The sequence below is a fragment of the Fukomys damarensis genome, unplaced genomic scaffold (genome assembly GCF_012274545.1).
Source record: "Fukomys damarensis isolate Sample0158 unplaced genomic scaffold, DMR_v1.0_HiC HiC_scaffold_5, whole genome shotgun sequence".
NCBI classification, from domain to species: domain Eukaryota; kingdom Metazoa; phylum Chordata; class Mammalia; order Rodentia; family Bathyergidae; genus Fukomys; species Fukomys damarensis.
The window spans coordinates 71,340,848-71,348,269 of NW_022900917.1; the positions used below are offsets into that span (position 1 = coordinate 71,340,848).

The 7,422-nt window shown below is 43.0% G+C and overlaps 2 long non-coding RNA genes across 2 annotated transcripts in view; one reads left to right on the forward strand and one right to left on the reverse strand.

Annotated features, from left to right (window-relative positions):
* On the reverse strand, nt 1–2,974 carry LOC104875381. Its single transcript, XR_784035.1, has 2 exons — nt 2,804–2,974; nt 1–94 (listed from the first exon to the last, which is right to left on the reverse strand). It is a non-coding gene; the product is annotated as an uncharacterized LOC104875381 (long non-coding RNA).
* The window catches only part of LOC104875382, a 7,612-nt gene extending 808 nt beyond the window's left edge, over nt 1–6,804 (forward strand). The window contains exons 2-4 of the long non-coding RNA XR_784036.2: nt 4,548–4,650; nt 4,890–5,039; nt 6,713–6,804. This is a non-coding gene — a long non-coding RNA (uncharacterized LOC104875382). The remainder of the gene's footprint in view (nt 1–4,547; nt 4,651–4,889; nt 5,040–6,712) is intronic.
* The last annotated feature ends 618 nt before the right edge of the window (nt 6,805–7,422 follow it).

Here is a 7,422-nt window from a genome sequence, read left to right on the forward strand (position 1 = left end):
CCCTTGATGGATATTAGGCCCAGAGAGAAGTTATCGTTAGAAGGTCATCACTACACAGATACTTGGGCAGAATCAGGGAAAGAATTCGGGGATCCTGAAAGGCAAGAACAAACCTCACTCAGTTGTGCAGGAAGAGTATTTCAAGAGCCTGCAAAGTTACAGGTCCTGTGTAAATTAGGAAGCACACTCATAAGGGCGAGGTGAAAACGTGCGTATTCCTCCAGGAATTTAGAATCTGGTTACCCTAGAAACATTTCAGACTTGCGCCAACGGCTCTCCCCGGCTCCAGCCTTTCTGACTTGGTAGGAGGTCTTCAGCGAAAGGCCAGGCGTTGCTGTGTTCTCAGGCGCCTAAGGTGAGGGAGGCCTGGGGCTGCCCCGGTTAACGCGTGTCTCCTGGGCACTTGCAAATTCCTGGTGTAAGGCACTGTGAGACTAGAAAAACCACAGGAATTGAAAATACCTCACTAACACCCCTTCCTAATGATTTTACATTGAAAGGATTGTGCTTTAGGCATACTGGGTTAAGTAAAATACATCATGAACATTAATTTCACCCAGTCTCATTTTACTTTGAAAAATGTGGCTACTAGAAAATTGCATAATTTAATATATGTATGTGTGGTGTCCCACATTTTAACTCTACTGGACAGTGCTGGTTCAGAGTGAGATAAAGAGCCATTTAAATATTTCTTTAATGACTAGCATCTTTCTACTAGGTTCAAACAAATACTTATCTCTTTGGGATCTTTCTTCAGAAGTTCTTCACCTGAGGCTCAACCAAGATATGGGAGAAAGGTGTTCGGAGACCTGGGGAATGTGTGTGGAGAGAGGAACTGACATTTCTTAGCATGGATCCAATAAAACCCAATTTATTCTGCATTATGAATAAGCCCAGACATATGCAGACCTTGTACTCGATCCATTACCTCGCAGACCAAGCACTTTACTTTTGGGGATCCATGAGATTATTGAGGAAGGTCTTGTGATCATTCTGTCCCTGGTGCGAGAGCTAGGAAAGTCTAGAGAAATGTCTGAGGCTTGAGTCGCGAGGTAAATCAGGGCCTCTCTGAGCTTCACTTTCTTCACCTATGAAATAGAAGTAACCACCTTCTTTGCAGGGTTCTTGTGGAGGTTCAATAAGAAACTGAGTGTAAGAGTATTCATTTAAAAGCTAAGAGGATGACTGTTAAGACATGGAAAGATCTTGGTAATTCTTGGTAATTGTGGTATCACTGGGTATCACTGGGGAGCAGCTGAGCTAACCCCAGCCTAGTGTAGAATTTATGAGATGCTTGCCAACTATTAAATGTATATATTACAGTAATAATAATAGTAATAATAATGTATACTTACAGTGAAAATAAAAGCCAAAAAAATTCTAGTATTATCCTTTGGAACTAATGCTTAAAGATTTTCAGGGAAATCTATACCATAAATGACTTAATCTGGTAAATTAGAAGAGAAAAAAACTTCTGGCCATTTTATATTATTTGAACATAGATATTTATTTGGCTTAAGTAAGGGGGAAATTTGGGTCTTGAGTAAGAGCACGTAGGGAAAGATAAGGTTGGAGACAAGTCAGATGGATTTTGCATACAAAGGCACCAATAGTCATCCCTGCTCCCTGCTCCCTGCTTTCATTTCTGGAAGAAAGCCCTAAAATCTCAACTTTTCCTGTCTCCCCTCTGGGCCCTCTGCCCTTCTGCTTTGATCAATTCCGAATCAGTTTCGTGATTTGCCCTGGGAAAGGCACTTTCTTACCTAACCCACAAGCTGGAGGGCCCCAGGTCCCCTCACCCCACCTCGTTCCCCAGGGGAAAGGTTGCACCAGATCCCAGTTGTCTGCTTGTCTTCCGGATTCCAGCCTTGGCTGCCCATGGGTCACTACTGGGAGGCACATGGCGGAGCCTTCAGGCCAGAGCTTTGCCGCCCTTGTAAAGCCTACAGTGTCTCCTCTGGTTCCTGTCTTTCTGGAACTTGGGCGTTTTCCAGCCCTTCATGGATGTTTTATAATGGGCCTTGTCGTACGTTCCAAGTGGCTGAGGAACCAGTGGATTTTGACATTTTCTGGTTAAGAAAGCTCAGTAGTGGGGCAGAGGAGAAAAAGATGAATGGAGGGTGTGTACGTGTGTGTATGTGGCAGAGACAGGGTGGGGAGAAAAAGAGGGAGACAGACATAGAGAGATATTGGGTGGACATAAACATATAAAGGGTAGAGAAAGGAAAAGGAAATGAGGGAGAAAGAACAAAAAAACAATTGAGAGAACAGCAAAAGAGACTGAGGAGGAAGGGAAAGCAGAAAGGATGTTGGAATTTGAAAGAGTCAGAGTACAGGGGAGACAGACACAGCCATTACCACTCCTTGATTAATACCGGATTAAAGGAAAGACTCAGGAAAGGAAACTGGAGCTACAGAAACAGCCAAATGCCACTTCCCCAGCACCCCTCCCCCTTCACACTCAAAACAATTCCTTGGAGATCCCTGCCCTCTCTCAGGGCACAGAAGCAGCTGCCGGATGTAACCTGGAGGAGAAGGTGATTTCTCTGGTCCTCCTTGGCTGCACTGCAAATATTTTATTCACATCGTTCTAGAGAGTGAGGCACTTTTGAGAAAGCTCTTATCCTTGGAGATAACCTAGGTGGCTTTTCCCTCCTTTGAACTCTTATCTGTTTTCCAAACCAGTATCATCCTTTCCTCCAGGAGTGGGCTGGCAACATCCTGGAGGGCAGTCGCTGTCCTGCATGCCTCCCTGTGAGGGGCAGAACCCAGGAAGCTCAGGGTGGTGCCATTTCCCACTTACCCAGCCTAGGAGCCCTGGTGGGTGAAGGCAGCCTCTCTCCAGACCTCTGCTTCTCATCTCTGTGCACACATGGCTTCCGAACCTGCAGCCAGCGGTGGCCACGAGGAGCTGTCATGGGCCGTGTGAGAGCCCTCCCCTAGCTGGCCAGGGGGCGAGGGGCTGGATGCTTTCCTTTCCCCACACCTTGCTCCTCCCTCTCCCTTGTCTCTCAACAGCATGGGGTGAAACCACTGCCACTGGACCTTGTCTCCTGGTGGTGATTCCAAAGTACGAGTCTGGGATGGGCCCTTCCTGCTTCCCCATGGGAGGTCTCCCTCTCTGGAAGGGTGGTGTGGACCGCTCCTTTGAACACAGCCTCCATCCTCCACCATCTTCCCAAAGATCTTTACCTAAATTGATCCCTGATTTGCTCTGGTTTCTAAAATACCATAGCTCATTCTTGTTTTCATTATCTACAAAGTTTTTAGAAGTTTAATTTTTATTCCAAATTCATTATCTCGAGCATATTTTTCTTATTTTTGTGAGTGGTAGAAATATGACTGCATTTCCCAATAGGTGTGGCCAAACTTTCTAGCTGCATCAATGAACTAACTGTTTGTTTATTTCATTTATCCACAAATATTTACTGAATGCCAAACACATGCTAGTCCTTTTGGAAGCAGTTAGAGCTCTAAGGATAAGAAAACTATACTAAAATATTTAGAAAATATGGGTTAATATTTTTCTGTCCTTGTGGTAGGAAGGGATTTTTAAGATGCAGAAAGTACTGTCATTAAATAAAAGACTGATTACTTTGGCAATATTAACAACAGAGTGGTAACAGTCAGTGAGGAGACCTTGACCGTAGGTCCAAGGTCTTCAATTCTTGATCTGCGGCTTACTGGTATCAGAGCAAAATTAGTCTTCATGATATTACAAGTCTACTAGAAAAAGAAGCATTGTTCATTTAAAAACATTTTGTTTCAAACAGACATTTGGCATTACTCTGCTTTTCTTGCAAAAAAAATCACCAAATTGCAGATACACGTTCTGCATGTTTCATACTTTCATCATATATGTTTTATTATGATAAATTATAATGTATAAGGCATAATATGCATCTGTAAAATAAAAATATGACACATACAAATATAAAAATAAATAAATAAAATATAATGCCTTAGTTCTACAGAAGCAAGTCAGCCAATCCTTTACAGAAATAACCTGAGCTGCTGATTTTCTATTATAATCAGGTCTTAAATGGTCTCCTGGCCTTATGAATTCTTGTTTACTTCTTGGATCTCAGTGTCTTCATTTAAAATGGAGATGACAGATGACAGTATTTACTTCCATGGATCAAGTGAGGGACCTGTAAATGGTTAGGCCTATGTAGGCATCAAACATTGTTGTGGCAGTAATGTGTGCAACTTTACTTAGTCTGGAAACCCTGGGAGGATGAGAAACATCTCCATTTCAGTGCCATAATTCCCTCCTTCCATGTATAACCCTTAGCACATACTAGGTACTCAGTTAACATTCTTTTGAATTTATGACAGACCTCCCTCAGATCTTTAAAGGTACATGGTGGCTTCTTTAGCCTCATTCTTATCACTTTTTGTTTTTCCAGAGCCTGTGTGGCCAAGCTCCTCCTCCATCCCTCAGCCTTCAACTCCCAGTCCCTGCTGGGCTCTGGGATAATCTTACTGAAGTTAACAGAACTTTCCATCTCTGCTTCATACTTGCTGTTCTCTCATTTGCCTCATAGAATTGAATGATGTCACCATTCACCCAGTCCTTCAGGCCATACATCGAAAAGTTCATTTTCCCCCCAACTCTGGGGATGGAACTCAGAGTCTTGAACATTCTAGGTAAGCGCTCTACCACTGAGCTATGCCCCCAGCTCTAGGCTATAAAAGTAGAAATTGTTTCCTATTCTCCTTTCCACACTCTGAGACACATTCTGAGCAGGGCCTGCTCTCCCCGCCTTCCTGCAGGTTACCCCCAGGTCTTTCCTGTTCTCTCTGTCAAGTCCTCTCCTCTGTAGTTCACTGTCCATGCAGCAATGAGTGATCTTCTGAAATGCATCAGACCACACTTCTCTCCGCAGTTTGTAGGTAACTTTAAACCAGCCCTCCCTGGACCCCAGGACACGCAAGAGACAAATGCAAGAGGGTTTGACCAGCAGGTGGACCCAGCTCAGCAGACCCTGACCCGGTGCTGCTCCCAGGAAGAGGAGTGCTGTTGTCTGGCCTCACAGGTAGGGAAAGAGGTAATGCCTCAGAGGGACGACCTTGTGGAAATGGTACTTGCATCCCTGGAAAGATGCACGCATCGTACAGAAGGTCAGCAAGACACAGGTTGACCTTCTTAAGTTTTGTTCACTGTGGATCCCGTCTTATACACCGGAGCCATGTGGGTTTCCGAGATTCTTCACTTACTGCATCTAACTGGAGCTTCATTGGGTTGAAAGCCAGCACAGGGTGGGCTGTGCATGGAACTCAGTACTGCTGACTGAGGAAACGTTTCTGTGCAGATCACAGGGTCATCTTCTCTACCCAGCCCTTACCACTGTCCAACAGGACATGGATTTTCCTTTTGTTATCTTGCTTATAACACACATTTCCCCAACTCCGTAAGCTCCATGATAGCAGAGGTATTTTACTTGTCTCTCTCTCTAGCTTCTGCTTAAACTTGGCACAGTACCTGCCACCCAGTAAGCACATTGTTGCTTATATAGATAACTACTTATGCTAATCTTCTACACAAGTGGTACTTATTCCTCTATGTAAACCAAAATCGAACAAAAGCACTGAAATACAAGTCTAGATTTTTTTCTGATGTAAACACATTAGAATGCTTCTTGATTCCTTTCCTTCCTGAACAGAGCTAAAATAATAAAAAATAGGTAATACATGAACCTTCATAGATAATATCTTTAACCCTTATTTCTATTAGTAAGAAGTAATTTATTGAATTAACTTCATAAACTGCAGCTAAGGGAAACGAAGCACAGAGAAGAGAAGTGATCTGCCCAGCACTTGGTATAAAGCCAGAATCTGAACCCATGTAACCTGATCTCTTAGCCTGCTGGCTTCCTCATTCCTCATACTGACCTGAACACGATGCAGGCTCTCAGCAAAGAGTCAGTGGCTACATAAGGCGGCAGGAGTCTTCTCCTATCACAGTGCCCTTTCAGGAGACACCAAGGAAGCGCTGTCTGCCGTGCAGACTGCAGAGAACTGTCATTTTTGAATTGACGTTTCTGTACTCTCATTGCTGGCTTTTGCCAGGGTTTTCAGGACTTCGCTGCAGTGATATTTCTGGCCCATTGCAACTGGATCATGAAAACTTAGTTTTTACATCCCAGAGGCTCAACCTACTTAATCTTTCTAGCAAGGTTCTGGAGAACTCAGTATACTGTAGGAGATCGATGATAATCTAAGGACAGCCTCTGTGAGCACAGCAGCTACTTCGGAGTTGCTGTACGCAGCAGTGTCCAGGTGGTGGGAGCCAGCTGACCTCACAAGGCCTTGGTATCGGTGTGGCTCATGGTCCTTCATCCTTCAGCTCTGATGGCATGTATGAAGTGTGTTGATTCTGCCTTAAGAGTGTGTGTGTGTGTGTGTGTGTGTGTGTGTACTAATTGTCATTGCTTTCCTATTCTCACCATGTTCCCAGGGACAGGTAAAAGCCAGTAGCTGTAACCCCCGCACTTTATTTATGAAGTACAAAGCCCTCACTTCTCCTGATGAACCAGAAAAGAATTTTTGCCTTCAGGTGTGGCAGGTCCTAGGAACTGCATTAAGTAAGAGCTGTTCTGTACTAAGGAAATAATGTAGACACAGTCTGCAAAAAGTTAAATGTCAATAAGGTGGGTGAGGATGCACTGTAATATTTTCATTTGACAAAAAATGTAAATGTTGTGAATAGATTGATCACATCAAGACAGCCACAGAAAGACACCCATGAAGGAGGATTTCCAGAACTGCTTCAGAATGTAGCAAGCACAAGTGTTCAAAACAAGGGGAAGCATTTTGAGGAGGATTAATGGCAAATGTCTTTTTCTGTAATAAACATTCTTCTAATTCAAACATTTTCCATATTTTCATCATATTTTATAGATGAGGCAAGTTTATATTAATCCTTTTTCTGTCTTGACACTGTGAATTTAATTTTCTAACCAATATGCAAAGCACCAACTACATTCAATCAGTGGCAGGGAGGGGAGGAAAAGGTGGTGAAAAAGCAATTAAGATGTGTTGTGCACCAACTCCCCACAAGGAATGTAATCATTACATACTGCAAAAGTGTCAATTAAAATTAAAAACTGAAAAAAGTCGAAACATGTATATGACCATTTATCCCTTTCCTAAACATAGTTTCTTTTACTTAGGACATAAATACTGGCAAGAATGGGGAGAAACTAAGTGATAATATTTTCAATTATTTGTAGTCAAATATCCTGCCTATTGTTACCATTTTTGACCTTATTTTGCATTTAGTGAGAGGTAAGGGCTTTGTAGGACGGATTCATTTAATCATTACAAGATGAATTAAAGCACAAATGTGGGAGTGTAAGAGATCACGTAGGAAAAACTTCTAGGAATCTCACTCCTGATTTCTACTTCCAAACATCAGGG